At 34.9% G+C, this 15,177-nt stretch overlaps 1 protein-coding gene across 48 annotated transcripts in view; it reads right to left on the bottom strand.

Moving 5' to 3' along the window:
- The window catches only part of PTPRD (protein tyrosine phosphatase receptor type D), a 1,180,356-nt gene that overhangs the window by 960,481 nt on the left and 204,698 nt on the right, over positions 1 to 15,177 (bottom strand). The window contains exon 1 of one of the 48 annotated variants that reach the window (XM_032097315.1): positions 6,979 to 7,014. The exons of the other annotated variants lie outside the window; for them this stretch is intronic. The gene's annotated coding sequence lies outside the window, so the exon portion shown is untranslated. Of the gene's footprint in view, positions 1 to 6,978; positions 7,015 to 15,177 lie in introns of those variants that run through there. 48 annotated transcript variants of the gene reach the window in all.

The following is a 15,177-nucleotide window of genomic DNA, read 5'->3' as shown; positions in this document are numbered from 1 at the left end:
AGGGCAACTCCACCTCCTCAACTTCCTGCTCTGTCCTTCCTAAAAAAATAACCCTAATAATGCAGCTGAAGTACTCCAATCATGTAAGCTGTTCCACTGGATGAACCTGATTCCAACTAGATCAAAGTTCTGCAACTCAACACAGATCGCTAATTCACCGTGTTTCTTCCTCATGCTACACCCATTGGTATACCAGCACTTTAGACAGGCACCCCTGCTGGTTTCCCAGAAGGTGCTTAGGGGGAGAAAAATATGTTGTGGTATTTCATACAGTGTTTTAAAAGTGAGTCATGACATAAACAATAAGTTTAGGAAAAATTTCCCAAAGTTTTTTGGAAATAAACAGAGTTTTAATTGAATAGACTTATAGCATAAGAACTGACAATCATTATTTCCAAATCACTTCACAATTTTTTACTCTATTCATATTTCAGTTTTGGAAAGAACATAAGTTCTGTGAACAGAAAAGAACTACAATGTACCAGAAGATTTCAAGTATTTACTGACCTAAGTCAACATATTCGTAGTGTGACCAATTTACAGAGTAGTTTGTTACAACTTTTTTAATAAACATTTATTCCAACTTTTCTCTTTGATTCCCATGATTCACACAGCAATTTTATTTGTATAACAGAGATTACATTCCTAATTAATTTTGTCTAGTGAAAACTTTACGAGTAAAACATACACTAGTTACTCATTATACAGGAACACTTTCGACTAAACTCTAGATACAAGCTGCTTGAGGAAAATATCCACTTTGGCCAGAAGAGTTAGCTTACAGAGTAAAGGTCAAAGCCTTATGAGCAGCAGAAGGAAAAATTTCTCTCTGCTTGGATCTTGGAGGTCATAACAACATTGTCAACATTTCTTGGAATTTTTGCAAAGTAAGCTGTGAGCATGCACTGGAAGCAATGAGATGCTCCTGTCTCATATTTTGAGTACTGAACTGGAAGGGAGAGAGAAATTAACTTTAATCACTTTTTATCAAATGTAAATATTCCCATGAAACAATAAATGAGAAGTCAGGGTTCTCTACAAGTCAGTTTCACAAGGAAACACATTGGGGCAACATTATTTTGAAAGAATTTTTATGCTTAGCAAAAAGTACTCAAACAGATAGAAGCCTCTCCTATAACTGGCTATTTATTTTCCTGTTATTGTGTTAGACTAAATAGCTCAGATGCTTTACCAAGCGAGTAGCAGAATGATTAAGACTTGAGAGCTGACAATGAACTGTGTGGTCACATGAGCTTATCAGAAGGGAGAGCCATCTTGAAAGCAAGCCTGAACGGGTTGGAAGAGAGTGCTATCAAGATCTGTGCAAAGTTCAAATTTATATTTTAACAAAGCCAAATGCAAAGTCCTGGAATGACATTACTGGAGAACCCAGTCCAGACTAGAAAGCATGTGGCTGGGGAGAAGCCTTGCTTAAAGAGTGCTAGGGTTCTTGGTGGACAACAAGATGAACAGGAGTCAACAAATGCAAGGTGGATCCTGTACTTCGTCACAAGGGGCATTACTAGCACAGATAGAGACATGATCATCCCACTCAATACTTGTCAGGCCATGGCTGGAGTATATTGTATTCAGTTCTCAACTCCACAGTTCAAGAAAGATGCAGATAGACTGGAGACGCTCCAAAGGAAGACCACAAATATGATCAAATGGCTGGAGAATCTGCCCTATGAGGAAAGTTAGGCCTCTGGTGCCTGGGGAAGAGAAAACTCGGGGAAACTGATCATAGCATTCCAGTACTTAAAGTGTGGCTACAAAAAAATGAGAATTTTTTACAAATTGATGATGGTAAGTATTACCTGTTAGGGAACAACAACAACAAAAAAGTGTATATTTATTCTCAAGTGTAAGTTACCATTTGCAAATCCGTTTTCTATGTAACACATGGTATACTCCAGCATAAGCAGAAAGTAAAATAAACCAAGACTGCTTAGTTCCCAGTTACCTGCAGCAAAGTTATATATGTTGCAAACCTATTGTGCTGTGCGGCTCACTCAGCGCATCACAGCTTGGTCTGATAAAACTTACTGGTTCATCTACAGCTTAGTAGTTAGGTGTAGTTAAGCAAACATGCAGACTACATATATCGACTCAGAACCCTGCAGGCAGAAGGATGACAAATTGATCAGAAACTTCAGACTGGTTGGATCTTAGAGGTCTTTTCCAACCTTAATCAATCTGTGACTCTGTAAGAATACGGCAGACATGTCAGAGAACTGAGCTGATAATTCCTGAGCTGACACTTGTATCACATTCCACACATTATTTAGGATTCCTGTCTCCCCTGTTTTTTGGGTTTTTTTTTTCATTATTCAGAGCAAGAGATCCTGCTTGACTTCAGTCAAGAGAGCTTATACTATTTCATACTATATCAGAAACAAATAAATCCATTCATGGAAAACCTGGATTTTGACTTCTATAATAGGTTGAATATCTCAAGATAAAAAGATACCTGAATCTAATTTAAAATTTCTGATATTTGTCATTGTCATATTACAGGAGACACCTATAACCATGTTTTGTTTACATAAAACAAGAGTTTGCATAGCTGGTTTCTCAACAGAACTTCAGTAAGAAATTAAAATAATGGGTCTTACTGCAGCAGACTTCTCTGATGACAGTTAGCTAATTTTCAATGGTTGAGAATTTAAAAAATATTTTGACAACTAATAGTGAAAGCTTTCAAGTCAATTACACTTCCATTAAAAGTGTCACAATTTGTTATTATGCATTCATTACCATGGATGTTTAGGTTGGCTATTAGAAGAAATTTTTTACTGTGAGGGTGGTGTGATACTGAAATATGTTGCCTAAGGAAGTTGTGGATGCCCCTGTCCTGGCAGTGTTCAAAGCCAGGCTGGGCAAGGTGTTTAGCAATCTGGCCTACTGGAAGGTGTCCCTGCCCATGACAGGATTGGGATTGGGTGATTAGTCCCTTCCAACTCTTGACATTCTATGATTCTATGACTTCTTCACATGAAAAGGAATGAGCAATCTGATTTATTGCAAAGTACTGTCGGGTTTCTAAAATACTATGCTTCAGCTCTACCTCAGTTCATTCTTAAACAGTAATGAATTTATATTCAAATAGTCACACACTAAATTGGAAAGGACTAGTAAAATTTCTGGGCAAATAGGTACATGCTTTATTTGGTGTGATTGCAGGCATCCATATACTATATACAAGCTAAGATACTGTAATTTTCATCAGACAAATAGTCTGATTGATTTCAAGGCCTACACCAAAAAGCAAAGACCAATCTTAAAGCTCTACTAAAGCTCAGACTTCCTGATTATCCCTGCAATTAAGTTCTGCAGCCTCACTCCTTGTAACAATCCAGCTCAATAATGCCTTGAGCAGTTAGGCCACATTTCAGGCACTTAATCTGTACCTAAACTCTAATCTCTCACTAAGTCAATTGCATCCCTGTAGTACATCTTCCTATGATGGATGACCTTACCTGCACATATATGGAACTCCCCAATGCATATAAATGGTTACTGATGGAAAATTGGTTCTCATTTCCGATTTCCCAACTTTCAACCCATTTGTTGCATTTTTTGCCCTCCTTAGTAACTGCTGAAGGAAATTCCTTAAATTAGACATTCAGTTCTGTTTAGTAACATCTAATATTAACCCTGTTTTATGTTGGCTCAGGAATCAATGATTTTGAGGGTTTTGTTTTGCAGTTGCCTGCATTCATAAATATGTATGCCACTAGAATATGTCAAGCGAGATCTTCTGTTTATTGTAAGCCTTGGACCTTCTATTATAATTTCCCTAATATGGAGAAGAATTATATTCTGTTATGATTCTGCAGCATGAGGTCTAAAGTATTAATTCACCTCACACTTCTTAATGTCAAAAAAAATAACATGTCTTCAAACAGGAAACATGTTTTATTAAAATCGTACAGAAATGTGCTGATGTCTTAAATCAATGCCTCTTTCCTTCAAGCTGAGAATTAAAAAAAATTAGTTGCCAACAATCATCCCAAATTTTTTTTTGTTTTCAATTTGATAAAATTAGAGGTTTCTCATTTTTACTTTCATACTGAAATCGAAGCCTACCTCAGACCCAGATCAGAGTGGTTTTGGATTATTGGGCCCCGGATGTATGCAACTTGACTACCAAGAAGTGTATTTGAATTAAAATTTCATTTTTAAACAGAGTATACATTAGTTTATTGATGACATATGCAGTGGTGAACCCAACTTAGCAATTATGATTTAGTTCTAGATGTTTACAGTAATGGGAAAAGAATCAATAGGCTCTAGCTGGTATGAGATCATATTTTACCCCTAATAGGTGCCTAGAGTAAGGACTTACATACAAAAGTGAAAACTGTGAGAATAATTTATCTGAAATACTTATTGGCACCTTTTTCAGTCATTTATGACAAATTATGAGTATGTCTAAATAACACCTTCACAGAAAAAAATTCAATGCTTTAGAGCAATAATCCATTTTTAGATACAAGCACTTGAAGTCCTTGCATACCTCATAACTACTCTTTGTGAGAATATTTCCAGAGAATTAAAAACCCTGTGTTATCTTCCAAATATATATGACTAGTTTGCTCTAGGAAAAGTACCATTCACGTATTCTGAAAACTGATTACAATCTGTCAATATACGCTGCAGGCTGAGGTTACAGTTGATGAGATTTTCTTTGTAAGAGAAAATAAAACCAAATTGTTTACAAAAATAAAATTCAAGGAAGCATTGTTATTGATAGGTGAAGAAGAGGTCAATGTTTTAAAATTGGAAGAATTTAGTGATAAGTAATTATATTAGTTTTGTTATACCCAGTATTAAAGTTGAAAAAAAGCAGGATGAGTCAATATTCTGCTACGTCTTGCTGAAAACCTGGTTGAAGTGCAACATGTATGTGCTCAAAAATATGTCTTAATGACTGTGATTTCAAAAGGAAAAATTAATTGGACATCATGGGACAATATCAAATCCAAATAGGGAAATAAATTAGAAGAAAAAATATGAATTAAGTTAGACTGCCAGTGATCTTTGGTTCAAAAAGTCAGTCTCCTAGAATCAAAAGCAACCAAAAAATAGAAAAATTCAGAAAACTTTTATCATCTTAACCACTAGCTGGGGTTTGGATTGTACTACATTTCATTAGAATACTGTTTCAGAATTTTTCCAAATTTCCTATATCAAACACTTATCACTTTTATCAAATGACCTGGAGGAAGGGATCAAATGCACCCTCAGCCAGTTTGCTGGTGACACTAAACTGGGGGGAGTGGCTGACCCACCTGAAGGCTCTGCTGCCATTCTGTGGGACCTGGATCAGCTGGAGGGTTGGGCAGAGAGAAACCTGATGAGGCTCAACAAGGGCAAGTGTCAGGTCCTGCACCTGGGGAGGAGCAGCCCCAAGTGCCAGCACAGGCTGGGGCTGACCTCCTACAGAGCAGCCCTGTGGAGAAGGACCTGGGACTCTGGGTGGATCACAAGCTGTCCACGAGCTGGCAGTGCCCTTGTGGCCAGGAGGGCCAATGTCATCCTGGGGTGCATTGGGAAGAGTGTGGCCAGCAGGTTGAGGGAGGTGATCCTCCCCCTCTACTCGGCCCTAGTGAGGCCACACCTGGAGTGCTGTGTGCAGTTCTGGGCTCCTCAGCACAAGAGAGACAAGGAGTTACTGGAGAGGGTCCAGTGGAGGGCCACAAGGATGATCAGGGGTCTGGAGCATCTCTCTTATGAGGAGAGACTGTGGGAGCTGGGCCTGTTTAATCTGGAGAAGACTGAGAGGGGATCTCATTAATGCTTATAAATATCTCAAAGGCAGGTGACAAGGGGGTGGTGCCAGACTCTTTTCAGTGCTGCCCAGGAACAGAACAAGTAGCAGTGGTCACAAATTAAAATACATGTTCCATGTCAAATGAGGAAGAATTTCTTTACGTGGAGAGTGGTAGAGCACTGGAACAAGCTGTCCAGGGAGGTCACAGACTCCTCCCGTCTGGAGACATTCAAAACCCACCTGGGTATGTTCCTGTGTAACCCACTTTATCTGATCCTGTTTTGCAGCAGAGTTACACTAGATGTCTCTGGAAGTCCCTTCCAAATGTAACAACAATGTGATTCTTTTTATTCTATGCAAAATCCATTCATGGACAATATTTTTCTTCCTACAGTAACAGTGTCTTGTTACAAAAATCATACTGATTTTTTTCTCATTTAGTATTCACCTTTTCTCTCTAGTACACCACTCTCTCTACCTCATACCTAGAAAGAAATTATGTCCTAATTACTTCCAGTTTTTGTCTTATGGTTTTAACTATGTAGATTTTTTTTTTTAAATGAGCAGAACTTAAAGTCTTCTCTGTATCTATTCTATTTTGATTTCTTTGAATTCATGTTCACTTAATTTTCCTAGAAGTTTTTCTCACAGATTGTGTTATCGTAGGAATGGATACTAGGGATTCCTAGGGTTACTCAGTACTTCAGCAGTACTGCCAGTATGAAGCATTTTACTAATTATTTTACTTTATTTATTTTATAAGATGCCAAAATACTCTTATGTCAATATGATTGTTTACTGTTCTGTTGAGCAGTCAATCAGTACAAGAATTAGCTCAAACTCTATACATTTTGGTCTCCCAGAAATATTAATGAGTTTTGTTTATGCAGCAAAACTCCTGAAGACTCAAAAGTTTCTATGATGGAAGAAACTCATCCTCCAGAGAGCTCTTTTTTAGGATACAGGAGCCATAAAGTCAGACCCAACATTAAAATATGCATTTAAAGCAGAAAAAAAGATGATCTTGTTAAGAAGAGCTCTTAATTATGATAAAAACAGCACATGCTTTGAAGACCCATATAACTGATCTAACCTTTAAAACCAACACTGATTTATCTCTCCACCATCACTTTTTAATAATGAATCTCTCTGATAAATGTGCGTCTTTTTAAAAAGACACACAAAGAGCCATAGTTGCTTACCTTGTGTGACTTCCACCATTGATTTAATGACATCACCTACAGAAATAAAATAGATAGGACTGTGGTTTCTATATACAAATGCTGAGCATTTATTTTTTAGAGCTAGAACCGGTTTAAGATGCGCTATTATGATGGAAATATATATATATTCAAAGAAACAGTACTGACCTGCTATCTGCACTTTTCTCAAGCTATTTTCAGCACTTTTGCATGTTTGCATTTTATAAGCAGGAAAGGAACATTTCTCTACATCGCTTTATAAAAAATAGGGCTGACTTTGGTGTCTGTCTGTCTAGAAGCATGTTTCACTGAGTATAATTTCAAAGTCTAATCATTCACAGCTTGTCTTTTGGCTTGTGGCGAGGACATGGCTTAGGTCAAACTGCTTGTTTGGGGGAGCTTATTAGTAAAGCAGTATAATTTTGAAAAACAAGGTTGGAAGCAGTTCACTCTCTTGTAAAACTCAGAAGTCCTCACACAGGCCTTACAAAAACATATGTACTGGTTATGTGCAAATCCAACTAAGCAGAATAAACAAGGTGATGTTTCCCCAGGTAACCTTCTTATGAAGGTTTACATACCTTCAATATATTTCTTATGAAAAAAAATACTGTTCTGAAGATTGTATCTTTATCAAGTATGCTAATCTTTTGGGGATTTCTTGCACAATCTTTTAAGTAATCTTAACATTGTTATGGTCTGTTTTTATATTATGTCTTTACACTGCTAACCTGCAAGTTCAAGTTATTTGACCAAGTAAATGAAGCCTTTCAGGCAATGTAACTGGACTAAAATCGAATCAGATAATCCCTGTAATCATAGAAGGTCAACTGAGGTCAAAAATAGCTCACACACTGTGGAGGAATAGAAGAGGCTACAGAAGCATCACATCAGCAGATGATAACTTTCAATTCAAGTTGATGAATTTCTCATCGACGAACACAAAGCCTACATGTAAATAGCATGATACAAAGAATAACCCTAGAAGTTAACCAGTTTGAAATTCTGAATATGATTTTAAAAAGCATGTAAACCAAAAGCAAACTAACAGCATAAATCAAATAAATCAAATAATTAATTAAGTGTATAAGGGCATGATACAAAAATGGCTTATCTAGTAGATGAGAACCCACGGACATAAAAATTCTACTCTATTTAAGTGTAGATCATAGTGCACAAAAAGAAAAAGAAAGCTAAAATTACAGAACAAGAAACTTAGACAATTAAGAAAAGTGCAAACTGTCCTTCACTTGATAATCATACTTTTACCAGTGCTACCACTTTGTGACTTAAAGATAGAAAAATACACTATGGAGCTTAGCTAAATATTAACGAAACTAATTAAGAGTGTTATTGAAAGACTAAAACCAGGTAAGAAATATAGCATCAATTTCCTCACAAGATATATAATGTAAACAAAATGCTGGTAAAAACTTGGACAGAGATATCAAAATGAAGAATTAGAATTATTATGGCATGCTAAGTAAAAATAAAACAGAAGTGGATATAGCATTATGGATAAATATGAAAAATATGTCTAAACTTAAAGGTAAGCATGAAATTTTAGTACAGGTATTAGTATGAGTAAGACTAGACTTCTGAACTGCTTTAAAGTCAGATTAGGATGGTGAACAAGAAATGAATCCTGTATTATGGTCACTGCAAGATGAACTCACTTTTTTGTATTATTTATATCTGCACAAATGTTTAAGATTATCCTGTAACCTTGAGGAGCCAGAAAATAATTTAAACAAAAATATTAATTTTAGCATCATTCTTACTTGCTTAATTTTGGAGACAGGTGTGATGTTCAGACTCTTATTAGACCTATACATAAGCATGTCCTATCCCTATTTACCTCTGACTCTCAAACTGTATTCACAAAGACTGGACAAAACGTAACGTTCATCCAATGCATTCTTAATATGTTTCTGTGTAGCCAGTACTTTGTATGGGTGATGACATAAAATCTGAGAAAACGGATGCTTGAACAACCATTTTTCCAGGTAAAATCTTGTAATATCTCAAAGACATACAACACATGAGGGATTCCTTGAAAGAACTATTACTTGCAGGAAAAAAGAAATGTTTATGTATAGTCAGCTTATTATGCACAATTTGCATAATATTATAAAAGATAAGGGAAATAAAATAAAATTTCAGAAGAAAGTAATTCTTTAAAAGGTGGTAATATAAATTAAACCTCAATAAAGCTGTAGTGGATCAGCAGCTATTGCTGTCCTTTCCTCTTCCTTTGGGCACTAAACAATTGCAAGACAAAAAATCAGACAAAATAATTCTATTTCTCTTTACAAGCAATGGACGGATTTGATCTAAATCAGTGAATAATGTGAAATGACATGGTCTGAATATCTGAGAAGAAGTAGTTAAAATGCAATATTCATATAGATTATGCAATTCTGATATAAAAGCTGTAAACTCTTTATCTCCCTTGAAAAGGAGAGGAGGAATCTGTAGATTTTCCAAAGATGAAAGAGAATTCAGGAAGACACAAACAGCTCAAAAATAAAAAGAAAAGATAAGTATTTCAAAACACTTGACATAGTCTGAAAATGTAGGAAATGAGGAGGTACAAAAAGAGATTATGGAATATGTTAACAATTAAATAAAAAAATTAGGATGAAAGATTATTAAAAAGAGGACAGACTGTTCATTGAGAAGTGAAAAAGTAATAAAAGGGATTGAATTCCACTTGTAACCCAAAAAGCAGAGAAATATAATCGGCAGTTTATCCTCATACTATAATGAAGTTCAAAATTGCTCTAGAAAAATACTTTATTCATAAGACCTCCTGCTCACTCAGAATTTTAAGGTTTGGGTTCTTTTTCTAATTCCTAGTTTTTAAATTTTCTTAATAGAAATAGGTCTTATTTAGATTTTTTTTTTTAATTTGTCTTTCTATTTAGAACCATTCCCTTTTGTATTCTTTTTTTTTTGGTCATGCTGGTTGCAGATGTGTCAATCTTCATTTTTATCTGATATTACTCCTATTAGTCATAATTTATGGTTTAAGGAACATCTAATATCCTGCCAGCTGCAGCTGGGAAATGCAATAACATCCTACTTTTGTAAAAATTAAAAAGGAAACTCTGTCAGGTTGGTATTCCGGTGTGCTGGAAAACTCAGTCTCATTATAGCCATTTTTCATACCTGAGGTAATGCTGGGAAACTATGTATCTTTTTTTTTTTTTAATTAAAAGGTAATAATGCAGAAATCAACCTGTTTTAAAAACTACACTTTTTAGCATTCTGCATGTGTTTTCCCTACTGCATATTGTAAGCACTATTATTACAGAAAAAACATATATTTAGAGAGGAGAGGCGATAATTTGGCAGCAAAAAACCTGCAAGGAGCTGCATTTTCCGTGAGGAGTTCCATGTGAAAGTGCATGTCACAGTCAGATCTTCCATACCTGGCTGCAAGAACAACGGAAGAAAAAGGCTGTCACTAACTGGGAGGCAGGCTGGCAAAGTAAATCAAATCTATCTGAACCTGTAGCGACAGAAGATCTGTTAAACATACCCCAAGAGGCATGACTCTGAACACCTTCACAGCAGATAGAACAGGTTGATCTTGAAATAACCATAAGAAACAGTCAACTAAAATCAGGTCTGTAACATCTGTTAGGCAACTTTCCTACAGTCAGTACTATTCACAGGGTAATCTGTACTGAAATTATACTGGGAAGTAAAAGAGGAGGACAATGAAAACATACACATCTGTTTTGTTTTTAAATCAGAAACAAAGAATTATTTTTCTGCATGCCAGAAAAAGTAAGCTCAAATTATTGTACAAGAGGATTTAACTGTTCTGGGAACCATTATAACAGTTCCGTAGTCCAATGTTGATCTGATAAGGACAAGGGTAATTGCCTGGTTTACATGAATAATCCTAGTGATTTCAGAAGAGCTATTTGCATGAGTAGGCCAATTATAATTTTGTTCTTACTGAGTATTCACATATTATTCTTCTTGAGTCTTGTAATAATTTCTGGACCTCTTAAAAATTTGTCTACAATTATTTCTTTTTACTGTTATCTCAATGTAGATATTCTCTATCTTAAGGATAGCTGTTTCTTTTTCCCTAAGATATGTAAATAATCTCTGATAGAATGATAGCCATAACCCAAATAATGCATATGTGAATACCAAAACTGTAGAGTTATTAATCTAGAAAAACTAAATATATTGTACTACTTTTTAGGATAACACACTTTTACTCTTAAACACACCAGTTCTATGTCCTACCATTATGATTCAGTCAGTTTACTGCACATGAAATCTTGCTGTTTACAAATACTATCTTTGTAATTTCCTTCCTACTGATTTTATCACTGCTTATTCAAGTCATAACACAAATTATTTGTTTAATTTAAAAATAATAATATGGTACACAATTTATATGATCAATGTCTCCCTTCAAGTCAGCAGATGACTTCCCCTCAATTTTTGAAAAATGTCCAATAAGGAATATAATATAAAAAACCATGACTCTTAAGCAGTTCTATATTTTGCATACAGTTATGCCAAATGATGTGACCTGAAATAATATTAAATTAGTAGGTATCAAAGAAGAAATGATTAACCAGTTTTTGCAAAGTGTTACCAACTTTTTATTCAGTATTACAAAATTGCATTGTTACATCTGCAATGCAAATTTTACATTCTTACATTCTCGAACTAGATTAACATCACTGTGGCCATGAAGATGCTGATATGCATTCTTTGCACAGTGCTTAGCAGGGAACGAAGAAGGTCACTGCAATTCTCTTGTTTTTAAAGTTTGGACATCTGTGCTCTTGTTTGCTTATTTGTTAGCTACTGTAGGAAAGGATAAAAGTCTGAATCAAGGTGAACAGGTGGAGCACAAGTATGCTTGATGAAGTACAGAGGGAGTTTTTTCATAAGTAAAACTCCTAATATGTAAAGACTTCTCTTGATGTGCAAACTAATTGTCACAGTCCCATAATGTCACTAGTTTTATTCATAGACTATTATACACTATTAAATTGCATTAACATGATTGCAAGCTTAAAGCCTGATTTATTATAAACATATAATAAACAAGATTACACTGCCTTATTTTTCTTTGCAATGAGTCAGCATTTATTCTGCATGAGCTGAGGAATTCATTTCACCCATTAGGAATGATCTATGGGCAAACACGACCTTACAGCAGACCTTTATTCTACAATTCTTTGCTGAAAAGAACAGCAAAAGCATTGACAACAAAATTCTCTAGGACTGCATTTCATGGTCTGAAATTTAAAATCTAAAACAGAACTCCATATCCGATGACTCTTCTGTTCTTAGTTGAAGAGCTAACAAAAATAAGCTAAGTTCACAGTACATGGATGATTCCTAGTTTTTATTGTACCTATGTCAGGAAGCACTGTCTGATTTGGATCATATTGCACCTGCCCTGCAGGTAAAACAAGAATATCACTTCAAAGCTGTAGTTACTTGGCAGTGCTCGTTATCCTTCAATCGATTCATATTCATATGAGCACATACACAACACAACACAAAATAAAAATGAAAATTCTGAGCCCATTGAAGTTTACAGTAATTTCTGACATCAACTCTAGCAGACTTAGCATTTTATCTATAAAGATCAGTTTCCTAAGATAGAAAGAGGAAAGCAAGGGGTTAAAAAGTGTAGGCTATTCCAGAGGCTTTTGCCTACATATAATGGACTTCCCGAGTGATGAGGAAATATTCTGAGATACACTGAGAACTTTACATAGTAATTATATGTTTGATTTGCATTATACATTAGGTATGAGTAAGGAATCTAGTAGTACCTATCTTTATCCCTCTTTCCTTATGTAATTTAAAAAGCAACAAATGGGGGAGAAGCTTTGTCAAAGAACTAAGCATAAATACAGACATCTATGGTATAAAAAGAAGTCTGAAAAAATCCTTTCTGTTTCAAAGTGTAATACCAAATATATGGCCTCAGTGATGGAATCTTAGCATCATAAATATTAATGTGTATTAGAAACATATGATAGCACAGGGAAATAGATGCCACTTTTACACTTATTTTTTGTAGGGGCTCACAATGGGATTTTCTTTAGACAGACGTCCAGCATTCTTGTGTATGTTAAACATGCATGAGTTGTCAAGCAGACAGAGAATAAGCAGGAATAGATACACCATTACCAAATTTGTTAGTGAGATTTATGCATCTCCAATGGTCTTTCTCCATCAATGTCTAAATGAAGCAGTATAAGAAAACCATATTCTGAACTTACTCTAGATAATTCTTGCAATTCACATTTTACTTCATGTTGGAACTATTATCATGTTATAAATATGGCATGTTTCATACAATACTTAAAAATAAAATCAGGAAATCCCAAATAGAATGTTTTATGTTAAATATGCTACTTTGCAAAAAAATTAAATAGAAAATAAACATCCATATTTATTTTTAGAAAATAAAGCCTATTTCCTGTCTTTATACTTTCTCCTTTCAAGTAGTCCAAGATAACCTCTTTCTCTTCTTTCTAATTTTTCTTTCCTACTAGATTTTCTTCTTTTCACACTGAAAAATCTGCAAAGAAAAATAACAAATCACTACCTGTACTGCAATTAATTACAGGAAAAAGATTCTTAAGATTTTGTATTCCCTCTACTTTTTGAAATAATGCAACAAAGCTTTAACTACTGCATCAAAAAGAAAAAAAACGAAGCACCATACTATGGGCCCTGTCAGATATCTAAAATTGAGTATGCAAAGGCATTATTCTCCTTTGAAAGGCTTCTACACCACTGACCTTGCTGGGATTAGTTATTTGTACAGATACATGAAAATTCTGTCTATATATAGAGTAAAATATGAGCTCTTTATATCCTCAGTGGATACTTTGGAGGGTGACTGAAAGCACTTTAATTCCCAAACAGACTCTCTCCATTGACTATGTAAGAGACGTGGATTCATAAACTGGCTGCTTGGATTACTAGCAAGAGAAGCAGTAACCTTTGCTCTCTTCATGTAACGTACACCTGTTTGTACAACAGTGGGACAAATTCGCACAGGGAACCATTCCATCAAGGAAACTAAGGATTTGCTGTTCTTTTTCTTTTTGGCCTTCAGTGACATCATCTCCTTAGCTTTCTGTCTACTGGCAGACTGGCAGTGTTTAACTGCCTACATTAAATGCTAACATTGGACCACTGAAGGCCCATCTACACTACCAACTAGATGAAACAGCTCTAATCTGTAGAGAGAAACACTTGGTGCTGCATGTCTGGAACTCACAGTAGATGCATTTCAGATTTTTTTTTTTGTCCATTTTCACTTTGGATTAAGTACAGTTCTGGCACCTGTCTTCCAGCTTTGTTATCATATGGAAGGAATCTATTTTGTGCTTTCTAGTGCACCCTAATTCAAAACGACCTAAACTGATCAGGAGATTTCCTTTGGAAAGCAGACCTTTTATTAGGTATGCATATATCTTCCTTATTCCTTTCATCTTTAATAGAGCTGATCACCTGTATTCACTGAAACAAAAAAAATACTACAGTTACTACTAGTTAAGTACTATCGCTCTTAATCATGTAAAGACTGAATAACTTTTTGGACACACCATCTGAATATATTTGATTTTAAAATGATGTAACATATGTATTTTTCAAATAACTAAAAATTGAATGCCTAAAATGAATAGAAAAATAAATTAAAGCATCCAGTTCCTAGTTAAAGATTCATAGTAGCATTTCCAAAAGATAAGATTTTTTTGGTTTATTTTAGCTTTGTCCATGAAATAAAGGGTATTATTTCAGCTCAGTAAAGCTTTTCAGTAACCACAAGAGAGTGGTTACACTAAAAAAGGGAGTTTTCACTACTAAAGGGAAAAAAAATGTAATCTTAGAATGGAAAGTAAGTTTATACTTAAATACAAAAATCATTCAGTTTTGTTTCAAATGAAAATATTTCACTGTATTTCTACACTGGTGTTCACACAAAAAAATGAATTCATGAGATGCTTTATTCAGATGTATATTTTTTTTCAGCAGAAAAAAACCCCATTTCTTGTTTCAAAACCCATAAATGGTAAAAAAATATAAATCAAACAAACTTAGATACACTGGTAGTCACATTAACAGTTTTCAGTTATCCTGGAACATCAGAAAGTAAAAACAGTCATATTAAAAGCCTCTTTAGGTAAA

Source organism: Corvus moneduloides, chromosome Z, assembly GCF_009650955.1.
Source record: "Corvus moneduloides isolate bCorMon1 chromosome Z, bCorMon1.pri, whole genome shotgun sequence".
Taxonomy (NCBI): domain Eukaryota; kingdom Metazoa; phylum Chordata; class Aves; order Passeriformes; family Corvidae; genus Corvus; species Corvus moneduloides.
This window is presented reverse-complemented; position numbering and strand designations above follow the sequence as displayed.